This window comes from Palaemon carinicauda, unplaced genomic scaffold (assembly GCF_036898095.1).
Source record: "Palaemon carinicauda isolate YSFRI2023 unplaced genomic scaffold, ASM3689809v2 scaffold58, whole genome shotgun sequence".
In the NCBI taxonomy this organism is placed as follows: domain Eukaryota; kingdom Metazoa; phylum Arthropoda; class Malacostraca; order Decapoda; family Palaemonidae; genus Palaemon; species Palaemon carinicauda.
In genome coordinates, this window is record NW_027171849.1 from 263,131 (window position 1) to 278,082 (window position 14,952).

Genomic DNA, 14,952 nt, shown 5'->3' on the forward strand with positions numbered 1-14,952 from the left:
TGGGCCTTTGGGGTCAGTTTTACTTTATAGTACCCTTTTAGTAAATCAATCCGAGTCAAAATCTTTGAATTACTTATATTGTCTAAAATATCATTGATCCGTGGCAAAGGGAAAGAATTCTTAATGGTGACCTTATTCAGTCTGTGGTAGTCTGTACATAGTCGTAACTTACCGTTTGCTTTTGGTACAAGTATACAAGGTGAAGCCCAAGGAGAGGTACTTGGGACTGCTAACTTGTGATCTATCAAGTACTGTACCTCTGACCTTAAGGATTCAAGCTTCTTTCCTATTGCTCTGTAAAATGGTTGTCTGATGGGCTGTGTTCCCGGCTCCAGCAAGATGTCATGTTGAATCAGGTTACAGGTTCCTGGATCATCAGTGCACAAGTCCTGAAAACTGGTGAGTAAGGAGTTTAGTTCTTTGCTTTCATTTGTAGACAAGTGTGATAAGGAGGAGTCAAGTTTACCCATTATCTCAGAGTTAGTTAAATCACTAATAGATATCAGTTCTGGTTCTTCATCAGGGTCTTCATTAGTAGTAACAACAGGATAGTCATCTTTAGACCTAAGAGTTGAGGTAGTCACCAATGTTACTCGAGGTGGTCCACTATTTACTCTACTTTGGTACCGCTTCAACAAGTTCACATGAACTAATTGTGTGTCCTTCCTCCTATCTGGGGTACTAATTACATAGTTTACCTTAGAAAGACGATCTAGGACGGTATATGGGCCGGCAAACTTCTCTCTCAATGGAGCTCCTGGAATTGGATGGTATAAAAGTACCTGGTCACCTTTCTAGAACTCCCTTAACCTGGCTTTCTTGTTCCCCTGTTGCTGCATTACTTATTGCGAGGAAAGGAGGTTAGAACATACCAAATCATTTATCTGATGAAACTTACTTTTAAGGTCTTTAATATATTGCAACGTGTTAGTAGTCTCCTCTGGTTTCTGATGCAAAATATTTTCTTTCACCATACCCAATACAGTTCGTGGTCGACGACCAAACAATGCCTCATAGGGAGATATCCCTGTGGAATCATGTGGAGTGCATCGAAAAACATACATTAGGAGATCGAGGTCCTCATCCCAATGATTTGCCGTTTCACTGCTGTACTTACGCAAAAGGTTCAAGGTTTGATGGAACCTTTCTAGGGCACCATTTGTCTGTGGATGATATATAGAGGAGTTAACATTATGAATATTCAATGTATGCATAGTTTGTTTGAAGACATGGCTTGTAAAATTAGTTCCCTGGTCACATTGTAACTCATAGGGAAATCCTAAAACAGTGAAAACCTTCCTAAGGTTAAGTAATATAGTCTTTGCATTTATGTTTTTGATTGCAAATGCCAAAGGGTACCTTGAAGTGGGACACATAGCAGTCAGTATGTATTCATTCCCTCTCTTAGTCTTTGGTAAGGGACCAACGCAATCTATGATGAGTTTGTAAAAAGGAGTTTTGGGTACTAGTACGTTTTGGAGTGGTGCTGGCGGGATTCTCTGGTTAGGTTGACCTGTAACCTGACAATGGTGACATGAAGCAACATAGCTCTTAATATCTTTACCAAGGCCTGGCCAATAATAGTCTTCACTTACTCTTTTGTAGGTCTTGTTGACCCCTAAGTGGGATTCTGCAGAATGAGCGAGGTCTAACAAGGAAATTCTTAGAGGTTGAGGAATGACTATTTGGTGGCAATCCCTCCAAGTATGGTTAGAATTAATCTGTGGCGACCTGAAATGCCTGCAGAGAATACCTTTATTCACATAAAAATATGGCAATTTTGGATTTTCATCTGGAATTCTCACCTTTTTCCAAAGTTCACTAAGGCTGGGGTCCTCTTTCTGTAGCTCGGTAAACTCTTTCTTACCTACGTTCACTAAGTCTAAGGCCTCCATAGTTCTTCCAGTAGTTTTACTCTCACTTTTCAAGTGTCCTGCCCTGGAAGTATTCCTAGTCACAACCTGAGTTATAGCTGGTGGAGATTCTATGGACTTAATTTCTTCTTGGATTACGAAATCAGGATCTGAAATAATAAAATTAGTTTTCACCTGTGACCCTGCTAGATCATTACCCAAGATCAGCTCTACTGGAGAACACGGCAAGGTTTGCTTTAACACAGCTACTTTAGCCTTTCCTGTAAAGTAAGAACTAACAATTTCCACTTCAGCAAGAGGCAGAGTCCTGGAAGAGGTTAAATCTGAAATGGTTACAAACTCCCAAGTATAAGTTAAATTCTTCGAACCTAAGTCGGCCAATATAGACCGAGAGGAACCAGAGTCTCTGAGGCACTTCAGTGAAGTACCATTTACAGTAACATTACAAATGAATCCTTCAAACGGCTGCAACCCTTCCATCGGAGTAGTCACATGGCATGTGCTCCTTGACTGGGCATTTTTACCTTCTTTTGCTTTTGAAGTTTTGCACCGGGGAAGTGGACAATTTTCAATAGTGTGGCCCTCTTTCTTGCAGTAAGTACAGGATACCTGGGGAGATTTGGAAAAGGAAGGAGATGATTTGTTAGTTTTGACCCTTTTGTGATTTATGGATTAAGTGGTAATCATCGGCGAGACTAGCTGCCTTCTTTACCAGTGTTTCACCTTTAAAATGAATGAAGGTTGAGATATGAGTAGGCACTTTCCTCAAAAATTCTTCTAGAAGAATCAAATTCTTAAATGATTCGAAGTTATCAACACCTGCTCTTTCTAACCACTTATTCAACTGCCTATTTTTGACACTACAAAATTCTACAAAAGTTTGGTTGAAAGTTTTAACAGAATTTCTAAAATTTTGTCTGTACCCTTCTATGGTAATGAGTACGCATCCAAGATAGTTTTCTTTAACACTGTATAGTCATTTTCACTTACCAGTTGTGAAGCAACAAATGCAGCTTTACCCTTGACTTTGTTCCTGATGAGCAAGGACCAGAATTCTACAGGCCATTTTAAGGTTTCTGCGATTTGTTCAAAGTTCTGTAAGAAAACCTCGGGATCTCTCTCGTCGAAATCAGGTACAAGTTTACTGGCTTTAAAAACTTCGAACGTAGCAGGGAGTGTGGCTTCCTTTCTGTTACTTAAAGAAAGCTCCTGGAGTTTTTTCTGGTGTCTTATCTCCGCTTCTCGTTCCTTCTCTCTTGCTTCTGCTCTCTTCTCTTCTAGGTAGAGCTCCCGATCGGTCGTTTCCTTCTTTGCCTTCTCTCTTGCTCCTCGTTCCTTCTCTCTTGCTTCTGCTCTCTTCTCTTCTAGATAGAGCTCCCGTTTGGTCGTTTCCTTCTTTACCTTCTCTAACTGCAATTGAAGCCTTATTTTCTCTACTAATGTATCTACTGGAACAGGCGGAAGTACTCCTGCTGCAATTCTGAGTGCTTGTACTTCTTCATCATCTGCAATAATCTCTTGGTTAATTAAATAATCCAAAATGTTACTCAGTAACCTAGCCTTCACATAAGCAGGATCAACCACAATGTTACATTTTGCTGCTAGGTCACGCAGATCCTGTTTAGTAGCATACCTGAGCGTAGATAATTCCTCTTTGGGGTTTCCAGCAAAGCTCTCTAGATTAAAAGGCATTTTGAACAAGGTTTAATTACTCACTACACAACACTTATGTAAATACAACAAATCCCACCTACCTAACAAAGAATGGCTGACTAAACGCGAACACAATAACTCTGTTAATCATTCTAAACAGTATTCATATTTATAAAATAAAGTTAACAGTAGCCACACGTACATTGCTCCTAACGTAAACAAATGTAACAAGTTATATTTACTACCGAGAACCTATAATGATAAATTTAGGTAACTGCAGCCCAACGCTATTACTGTACTTATAATAGAACGCTAACAGACAGCAAGAGGAGTATTTAAATACGAATAACAACTGCTAGTTACAGAATGGTAATTACCTAAAGCTATACGCAGCAACCTGACTAAACCACATGTCTAATCTTGGGGAGTTAAACTAGCGCAATTCAGTAATTACAGAAAGTCTGGAATCACGGAGTATTCCAGGTACACTAAAAGTGTGAGAATGAACTAAAACTTCCGCAATGAGAAGACTTTAAAAGGAGTACAGTGGATTTTGCTAGTCCGAAAGGTCTGGAGCTAATCAATGATGTTCAAGGTAACGCAAGATTAACGTAACTTATCACTTTTATATGATAGCGAGGGTGACCTTTATTATGGAAAATATTAATGAGGCGGGCATAAGAGGCGATATACGCAGAGATCCCTGTCAATTAACACTTGTTATCGACTTATCCTTCAAAAATACTTTACCTTGGTTTGAGGAGAGATGAGGTGTATTCTTGCCTGGTAACTACTGTCAAACACAGTTAATGAAGGCGAAGAACAGCGTAGCGTGGCACTAACTGTACAAATCAATGAAGCACAGTATCAGGACATATCGTTCACCAACAGTTCTTAAAAATTCACCAAAAACATTTCAACAGTTTATAGTCACAACAGATTTGGAATCCCGGTCAGGCCCCCAAATTATGACATACCTAAGCTGAATGTCCTCGTATTTAGTTGTAAATACTTTAGCTTGAAGATGGCCTTAGCTAACACTCAGTAGGAAGCATAATAAAAATAATATTCCACCAAAATAAAATCCAAACTGTGCGAAACCATGGTCGGGTGAACGAAACTCAGCAATCTCTTATTATAATTATTAATTACTAATTATACAAATTAACATGAATTACTTAACACTTATACATGAACGAAATAGTTTCAACAAAACACTTCACTATAATAATTAAACACATGGCAAATAGTTCAATAATTCAACACAATTCAACATATCTAAATAGCAAAATACACTTAGTAATAGGAGAAAGAGCCACGAACACTGTCTTCAGAACAGGAAGAATACACCTAACTTAACAAGAAATTTGAAGTACCAAAGTAAACAAAATGAAGAACATAGAGGAATAATGGGAAAAGAGACTTTGCTCTGGACAAGGAAGGATGAAAAGTGAAGAAAGCAATCAACAGAGGGCGTGCATAAAGAAAGTAAGAAAATATTAAAAACAGTTTATAATATTCAATATGTACAATAGTGGAGTGAAAACTTGACAATATGTATATATCCAGTATATATATATATATATATATATATATATATATATATATATATATATATATATATATATATATATATATATATATATATATATATATATATATATATATATACGTATAAATATATATGTACATATATATACATATGTACATATATATATACATACATATATATATATATATATATATATATATATATATATATATATATATATATATATATATATATATATATATATATATATATATATATATATATATATATATATATATATATATATATATATATATATACATATATGTACAGTATATATATATATATATATATATATATATATATATATATATATATATATATATATATATATATATATAATCTCAAGACAAGCCAACTGGCATGAAATTTTTGGTTATCTCTTCTATTTGAATAGGTCTAAATTGTATGGAGATATTGGCCCTAGTGTTCGATTGAATGGAAATAAGACCAACATAAATGATTGGTGTATCAAGTGAAAAAACCACCGTTTGTTCAATTGTGATTTGGAGAAGCGGGAGGCCTATCATATTGGAAAGTGTATTAAATGAGATTTGCCTTGGAATAACTATGCTAAGCTAAGAGCTGTAGTCCAGAGAAAAAGACCGAAGAGTGAGAGCCAACTGAAGAAAGGAGGCAGCATAATGAACCACTTAATCTCTATAGATGAATTGAAGCTGTTAGGGAAAGGTGCTAAGGAAGTAGACATGCTAATTCAGACGGTAAGAATTGTATCAAGTTATTTCAATGTCGAATTTGGAATAGAAAAGTGTACCTTAGTCAATATATGCAGGATGAAAAGTAATGAAAACTGAAGGGATAAACCTCTCAGATAGATATGTCCTCAAGGACATAGATGAGAAGCCTAGAAATACCTTGAGATAATAGAAAGAGACCTAATAAAACATAAAGAATCGAAGGAAAAATTATAAGAAAAGAACCAAAGCTATGATAAAATCCACATTTTTTTTCATGGAAATATGGTGAAGGCTATAAACACCTGGATAAGGCCAGTTACCAAGTACAGTGCTGAAATAGTGGGGTAGTACTCAGAGCATTACAGCATGTATATATATACACATATATATATATATATATATATATATATATATATATATATATATATATATATATATATATATATATATATATATATATATATATATATATATATATAACTGACAAGTAACAATCACTATACCAAAGTGCGAATATTGACTGGATTTATATACCACACTGAAAGAGGAAAAGGACTCATTAGCATCGATGATTTTGTCAACATCGAAAGAGTAGAGACTTTCAACAGTATTTAAGACAGCGGAAAAAGTTTCACTCATAGATATCTCACTAAAGTGAGACTCAATAGATAAGGGGAGAGGAAAAATGGAAATGTACTAGGACTTACAGATAGAATTTACATGGCTATGGAATATGAAGAAAGAAATGGTCCTAAGAACTATAGAAGCAAAAGGAACCCACAGAAGTAATTGAAAAGGAATCAGGAGAAGGTGGGAGTCGATATACCACCAGTACCTGTGCAAAAGAGCGTGTTACTTGGAACAGCACATATAGAGAGGAACGTGATGGACTCCCAAGGAAGCTGAATGTAATTCTAACCCCACACTATAAACCTGCAAGCTCTGTAGACTTTGATTACCAAAACAAGAGTAATGATAAGAGCCTACAATACTTATACAGTAGTTATCATTCTATTATAAATTTATTGAATTTTACGATTCTACGTTATTTATACAGTAGTTGTCACTTGCACTATATATATTTTTCTTAATGTGATTCGATGTCTTTCATTGAATATATCGAATATACATTCTTTTATCTTGACATTTTTTAATTGAATTTAGGAACCATATTTGCATATGATGGTTACATCTCTTTTTGAAATCATTGAGATTCAAGACCCTCCATTTCTTTTATAGTAGTTTTGTTTGGCCCTGACCCTCTTGACTGAGATTTAAAGACCTGTTTGTAAATACACAGACGTTGTCTTTCTTCGAGATAATCTTGAAATATCATTCACATATATTCATTAAATAAGCAATATTGTTTTAGTCATGACACTCCTGTATGTTATTCAAGAGTCCTAAGTGCACATACAAGAGTTGTCTTTAGTTTTCAAACTTTTGAAGGATATTTAAGGGCTTTCGTTGCATGTCCAGTATTTGTGTTTTATTTTGACACGGTTGAAGGAGATTAAAAACTTCATACCACATAAAGGAGTTGTCATTCATCTGCTACGTTGTCGGTCGTCTTTTTAATATCACCCAAAGACTTGATAGTCTCTATTGCTTCTTTTTCTATATAAAACACACATCAGTATTTGAGACATTTTTATTTTGAGACCTGCAGCAGACTCGGGAATCATAAAATTAATTTTCCACTTAATATTCCAAATATATAGAGTAAACAAATTTATCTATATATATTTCCTACCCTAATCACTATACTTATTTAAGATAATTTGATGCATAATATCTTAGAGCAATTAACGTTCATAATAAAACTTTTTTTTTCAGAACTTCATCATCAACAGGAACACGTGAAAGGTACTTGTTATGGCAGCATTTTTTTTCATCCTTCTAATATTCGTATCTTTTCATCTTGAACCATTTTTAGATTGATTTAGAATTAATATGAAAGTTTAATCCTTCTTTGGCTATCTTTATAGTGGAGATTTTCAACTTTTAGAATAAATAATTGAATTCTGACATTATTATCAGTATATTGTTGTCTTTTCCTCAGGTGCATCAGTAAACCATCAAGAGTATGTTGTGAAAAAAAAAATATGAGTATGTTATTTAGGAAAGATGCATTTTTAATTATCACTGCTGCATTTGATTATCAACAGAGAATTTTACATGTAACATGAGTTGAATAATGATATATGAATGTCTTTCTGTATTTAAATAATTATTTCCGTTGTTTATTTGTTTAGAATTTTGAAAGTTCTCAGAAATGCAGTAAAACAGAAAATAGTAGAAAAGAAAGTCTTCAGAAAGTTATTTTGACTTTGAGAAATAATTTTTAATCCAAATAGGAATAAATAAGTACCCTTACATAGAGAGAACACACCTGAATGAATTCTCTTCTCTTTTCTGAATAATTATTTTCATAAAATCTTGACTAACTTTCAATAAAGAGCTTATTACCATGGATTAAATTTTGAATCAATTTATAATGATAATTCTCTCCATCCCCTGAATCCTCTTTCTCTGCCAAGAAATTCTTGCATATAATCTCCTTCTCTACTTTAGGGCTCAGCCAAGAGACCGGACAGCTTGTCAGAAGGGAAGTCTTGGAACACTTGACTAATGTATCAGCAGCAGGTAAGTTCTCTTTAGTTAGTGATAGTGATTCTTGTAATGTATAGTTCAAAGAAGATAGAAATGACATCCTTATAATATTGCAACGTGGAGTATTGACCATCACTTGTGTGATTAATATCATCAATACATTTACTGATTTTTTTCTTGCTCATTTGGTTTCTTAATCACATGGTGAAGCAGAGCCATATATCTTTGTGTTCTTCTTTGATCAATTAAACAAGATTTCAGAGAGCACAACAATTACAATATGTCGTTCAAAGGATTAATTTCTTCTTCCAGCAAATGAAGAGATCAAGTCTTATGTTCACGAGGAGATATCTGGAGTCATCTCTTTGGCACAACAAGGTCAGTTTATATACACTTAAAGCATTGATCTTTCTATAGTATCCTTCACTCCACCTCACCAACTAATTATCTTCCTCCCTCTCTATCAGGGCTTTATTTACAATTTTCTTGATTGTTGTCAGAATTTTGGTGCAGCCTTTGATCATATGAATCATATAACTTTTGTGTACAAAGTTCACCAGAGAGGAGTTAGTGGATCGTTTCTAAGTATTATTGCAGAGAATCTAACCAAAGTGTTGGCCTTTTACTTTCAAATTATAATCCTAAGATTTGTAGTTTGCTTTTAAAAAGTGTATTTATTTGTCAATCACTCATACCCCTTAATGGGAGATCTGTGTTTGATGAATACTATTTCAGAGATCTTGACCGAGTTAATGTATATTTAGCAGAATCAACAGTCCATGTAATAACTTTTCTTAGATATATATAATATTTTCGGTTACTGTTTCATCATTACTCACTGCCTATACTTATAACTGAAATACTTTAAGCTATGTTTACTTAAGTAGTCCCTCGTAACCAATAACATCACAATGATTCTCTGTGTGTGGTGAATATATTATGAGGATGTGTCTTTAGAGAGATTGCAACTACTTCTAAGAGTTTAGCGTGGAGATGATGTTTCCTCTTTAGTGAGACAAGTTTTGTATAATCTTGCTTCTATAGATCATACCTCACTCTGTCGTGAATATGGCTTCCCAGGTTACTTTATATAGCCTTTTTGCTTATTCTAGAAATTAAATTTTGTTTTTATGTTAATAACTCAAAAATATAACATATAATGCACATATTACATTGAGTTAATTCTACCATCTGGCTTTCCTTTTGAAAAGTATAAATACTATATAGTATAAGTGAAGATTTTTACCTAACGCAATGATTATATGGATGAATGATATTCCCAATCATATACATGAACATAGATCTCTAGAACTCCCTATTTTTTGCATATGCTGGCATAAGAGAGATTCTACTCGCAAGGAAAAATAAATGATTTGTGTATGTTATTTCTCTTATGTAAATCCATATCTGGCTCTTTATTCTTTTCTAAACTGAGGTGGTGGTAGTGTACTGTGAGTTTCCTAATCATTATTGCACTGCATTCACATCATAAAGTATCCTTTATTTTCTATATTGCTTAAAGGTGGAAACGGCAAAGGAAAGACAAATGGATTAGTGACCATTCATATATTATATAGTCAGCACTAAAGTCCATCCCCACCCCGGCTAGGGCTAGGAAAGGTCAGGTCATTGCTGAAGCTTGCTCAGAAGGTAGGCCTATTGGAACCATTAAAACTCTCATCAATAGGTCATGAGGACAGAGATAGAAGACTTTCTCTCATTCTTTTTCATCATTTTAAAATCTTTCAAGTATTGATATTCCCATATTTCACTCATCATTGTCCTCTGTTTCTTGAACCTTAGCTTCTACTTTTCGTCTTAGACCCGAGGTTTTTTGTTCATCCATACATTGAAGCTGGTCTTATTATTGTGGTGTAGGTCATGACTTTTAACTTGATTTGTATTTTCGTATCATATATCACTTCTGCTCCCTCCATGCTGAGTTTAAACTACTCTTAACTTCAGCCTCAAATCCTCTCTCCTGACTTATAGTAAATCCCAAATAACTAAATTCGTTAATCTGTTTTATAGCCAAGCCTTCACTTTCATGTATAGCTATCCCGTCCCTACCTTCCTCACTAATCACCATAGCCTCAGTCCCATTCAAATTTATTCTTAAGTTTCCTCACTTCAAAAACTCTTACTACGCTATAACCATTCCTTGTACGTCTTCTTTATTTTCACCAGTAACCACCAAATCATCTGCATATAGTGACTCCTAAAGCTCCTAATTGCTTTTATATTATCACATAACAAATCCAAGACCAGCACTAATAAAGATGAGCTTAATGCTGAAAGCCGGTTTATTATAATAATAACATCAAAGGTTTTTGTGACCCCAAACACTGTAGTTACTTTTATCCCAGTTCTTTTGTACATCATCTCAACCATTGTAACAAACTTCACTGTAGTTACCAGTGGTTATTTTCATTTACCTATAGACTCTCCTGTCAGTCTGTGTATATTTGCTATTGATAAAAAAAAACTTCTTAAATATTTTTATTTCTTTTTTACCGTTTCAATTGGAAACTTTGATTGGCTTGGTGGTTTACCATTTTTTTATTTTTTCATTTTACAGAATTAAAATTTATTTCTGTATTCCGTATCTTCATCACTCACTGTCCCTTCCACCTTATATGATTCTTGCAGCAACTTTTTTCTAATGTTTAGTATTCACTGATTTTTCAAGATGTTCTCTTCCTCTCCTATTAATATCTTTATCCGTCTGCAACATATTTTAATCTCAATTGTTTATAATTTCCAGTTGCCCCAAAAATATTATCTTTACCTCTTCCACTACGTACCTTTCCATATGCATTCCTTCTCTGCCATTCATGTCTCTTCCTATTACTAGCTTCTCCTCGTTTGGTGTCTTAAACTCACATTACCCGATGTAAAAGAGCTTATTTTCTATATCTCGAATTTCAATTGCTATCCATCTTGTCTCGTGCACGCATGGGATGTCTATCTTTCTCCTCTTAATCACATCCTCTAACTTCCTTAAACTTCCCTTTAAAGAACCGACATTCCAGCAACCTGCTTTGATCTTTTTTTTCTGTCAGAAGCACCCACACACACACACACATATATACACATGCACACACACACACACACATATATATATATATACAGTATATATATATATGTATATATATATATATATATATATATATATATATATATATATATATATATATATATATATATATATATATATATATATATATGTTTGTGTGTGTGTCTGTATATATATGAGCATGTGTGTTTGAGCCAAAGAACATAGTTTCGTTTTAATGTTCTTTTAATGACTTCCCTCTTTTTTCATACTCTTTTGAATAGAAGCCTTTGACAATAAATCCCCTTTTATTTTATTTTTCTTTATTTGACTTATGGCAATCATTAAGATGAAGATGAAGTTGAGGTAATTAGATTTTAACTTTCATTTGCGGATGAGAAAAAAGTCATCAGGAACATAATGTTGCTGACAAGGTTTTGGTTGGCATTCTTTAGATTCATCTTTTGTGATTAAAGAAGATGAATTCATCTCTGCCTCAATCGATCAAGCAGAGCTGGTAGATCTTGATGCTGGTGCTGGGGTTTTGAATGACTACACTGTGTTCCCACCATCTTAATGGTTCCTGATCTAAGTTAAGCAATAAGTGAAATTGCCTCTTGATACCGAGTTCTGTAAAGACTAACTAGATAGTGACCAAGTCATCTTTCTGACTAGTGAAGGATAACAGCTGAGTGAATTGTCAAATAAAAACTTATCTCCTGAGTTGATTAGTATTGTTTAAGGGGGATGGTTACTGCTGTCTTTCAAAAGCCTTAGCAGCAGAGTTTGGGAGACATTGCACAAACGGCTGATCAAAAGCTCCAGAAAACGAGAGGTTGTTTCTTGAAAGTGTCCGATATGACTTTGTCTATACAGTATCTGAATATTAATAACCAATTGATCAGGATTAATATCACTATTATAATATAAGGTCCATAGACAGACACATAGACATAGACTGAGAATGGAAGTTGAGGCATCGAGTAAGTGGTGAAATGGGAAAAAGGTAGATAAAATAATGAGAAAGAATAAGTCCTCCTATGTTCATGAAAATTCCCTTGCATTTCATATTTAAGCCTTTGGAGAATAATTTGTGTACTGTGACTTTTGTGTCTCTTTTGATAGATTTAAAATCATTATATAGAGGCAGAAAATTATATGTATAGTTTTTCTTATAATTTTTTATTCTTTTTACTGTAAAAGATGAATCAGTTGATCTATACATTCCTTTCAGGGCATGACGAGCTTCTACAAAGAATTCCTGGTAAGTCTCCTGAATATTATGATATTCATATTTTTTATTTAATCTGTTAATCTAGTTACTAATAATTATTGTAAATATTAATCATCATCTGATAGACTACATAACATAAGCATGATTGGATCATAGTTTGGAATAGTATCCTGAATTACACAGTTATTCGAATATAGAACATTAATTTTTTTTCCATTTTACAACCATTTGAAAAATAATTAATTATATTTTCAGACATGCAGGAGAAACTCCAACATCTTGAAAATAATCTTCAACGTAATCTTTCCAATATATTTTTTCCAATTCTTTTAATTTTCTCTATCTCTAACTCTTCACTTTAAATTTAAAATGATGATTATATGTTGACTTTTGTTAGATTAATGCTCTCATTGCATATCCAGCGGCTGTATTTTTGTTCTGACGCTTGAAAGGTATATATGTATATATATATATATATATATATATATATATATATATATATATATATATATATATATATATATATATATATATATATATATATATATATATATATATATATATATATATATATATATATATATATATATATATATATATATATATATATATATATATATATATATATATATATATATATATATATATATATATATATATATATATAATCTCAAACCAACTGGCAAGGTATTATCAGTTATCTATTTCATTTGATTGGGTCACAATTAGAAGTGTTATATCTGGTGTTCGATTGAATATAAATCTGGTTAACATAATTGATTGTCGTATCAAGTGAAAAACAAACCTGAATCCATTATGAGTATGAGAAGCAGGGTCCTATTACATTTAGAATGGCAATAAATCAGATTTGACTTGGAAAAACTTTACTCTACTAAGAGCAGTAGTCTAGAGAAAAAGACCAATGTTGGGGACCTGATGTCCAAGAGAGAGAAGAAGAAGTTTTTACGAAAAGATACTTGGGAAATAGACATGCTAATCCGGATAGTAAGATTTGTATCGGGAGACAGCAAGAGGGAATTTTTAATAGAAAAGTGTGCCTTAGATAATATTAAGATAGGAAAAGTAAAGAAGACTTAAGGGATAAAGCTGCCAAGTGGAAATGTCATCAAGAGCATAGACGAAAGAGGTTACAAATACTTTGGGAGAATAGGAGAGCAAATAAAACAGAAAAACATGAAGGAAAATATTAGAAGAGACTTCAAGCAATATACAAGCTTAATTATGAAAATATGCTAAAGGCTATAAACACCTGGCAAGTGCCAGATACCAAGTACAGTGCTGGAATAGTGGAGTGGAAGGTATCAGAGCTATGCAACATGTATAGAAAAACTAGAAATATAAAAGGACAAGTGTCGATCACTGCACGAAAGATTGAACATTGATTGGCTATATATACCACGTTGTGGAGGAAGAGTAGAGAACTTTAACAGTACTTAAGACCAGTGAGGATGAATAGCTAAAAGGTTAATGGTAAAAAGCGTGATAAAACATGATGAAGATCCAGAAGTACACCAGGAGAGAGCAGAAAGAACATGCAGGGACAATTCATGAAAAAATGGAAAAATTAGCCTTCAAATAAACATAGCAGTGGCTACAGGGGGTGGGGGGGGGGGGGCTTAACATGGAGACTAAAGGGATGATATTGGCAGCACTTGATCAGGTCTTAAGATCAAGATATATAGACGGAAATAACATCTCGTCAAAGTGCAGGAAATGTATGACAAAAGAAACTCTTAACCACATAGGCAAAGAATTATTTTGGAACATGTTCAGCAACAATATCATGAATTATATAATAATGCCTAAAACTCTTGGAGTTTGTAAGAATATGAAAAACAGCGAAGCAGGAAATGGTACGGAAATCCAACTTAAGCTGTGGTAGAAAATGATCAGGCTAAATTTCTCTGAAACTGCAATATAAAGATGGATAGGTTGTGGCCTTTTTCCTAGAGAATTACTGAAATTTAAGATTCTACATCTTTTTATACAGTAGTTGTAACTTGCACTTACATTTTTAACGTGATTTGATATCTTTCAATTAATTTAAAGCTATATTATTTTTTCTTGATCCATATTTGCAAAAAATCGTTATCTCTCTTCTTGAAACTTGATCGAGATTCAAGACCCTCCATTGCTTTTACAGTAGTTTGTATTTTGTCTTTAATATCTTGACTGAGATTTGAGAACTATTTTGAACGTATACATTCGTTGTC

The 14,952-nt window shown here is 33.5% G+C and overlaps 1 long non-coding RNA gene across 1 annotated transcript; it reads left to right on the forward strand.

The window, feature by feature from the left end:
- The first annotated feature begins 7,650 nt into the window (after positions 1-7,650).
- Positions 7,651-12,748, forward strand: LOC137637203 (uncharacterized). The gene is made up of 4 exons (XR_011043473.1): positions 7,651-7,682; positions 8,391-8,462; positions 8,742-8,807; positions 12,719-12,748. It is a non-coding gene; the product is annotated as an uncharacterized lncRNA (long non-coding RNA).
- Positions 12,749-14,952: the final 2,204 nt, after the last annotated feature.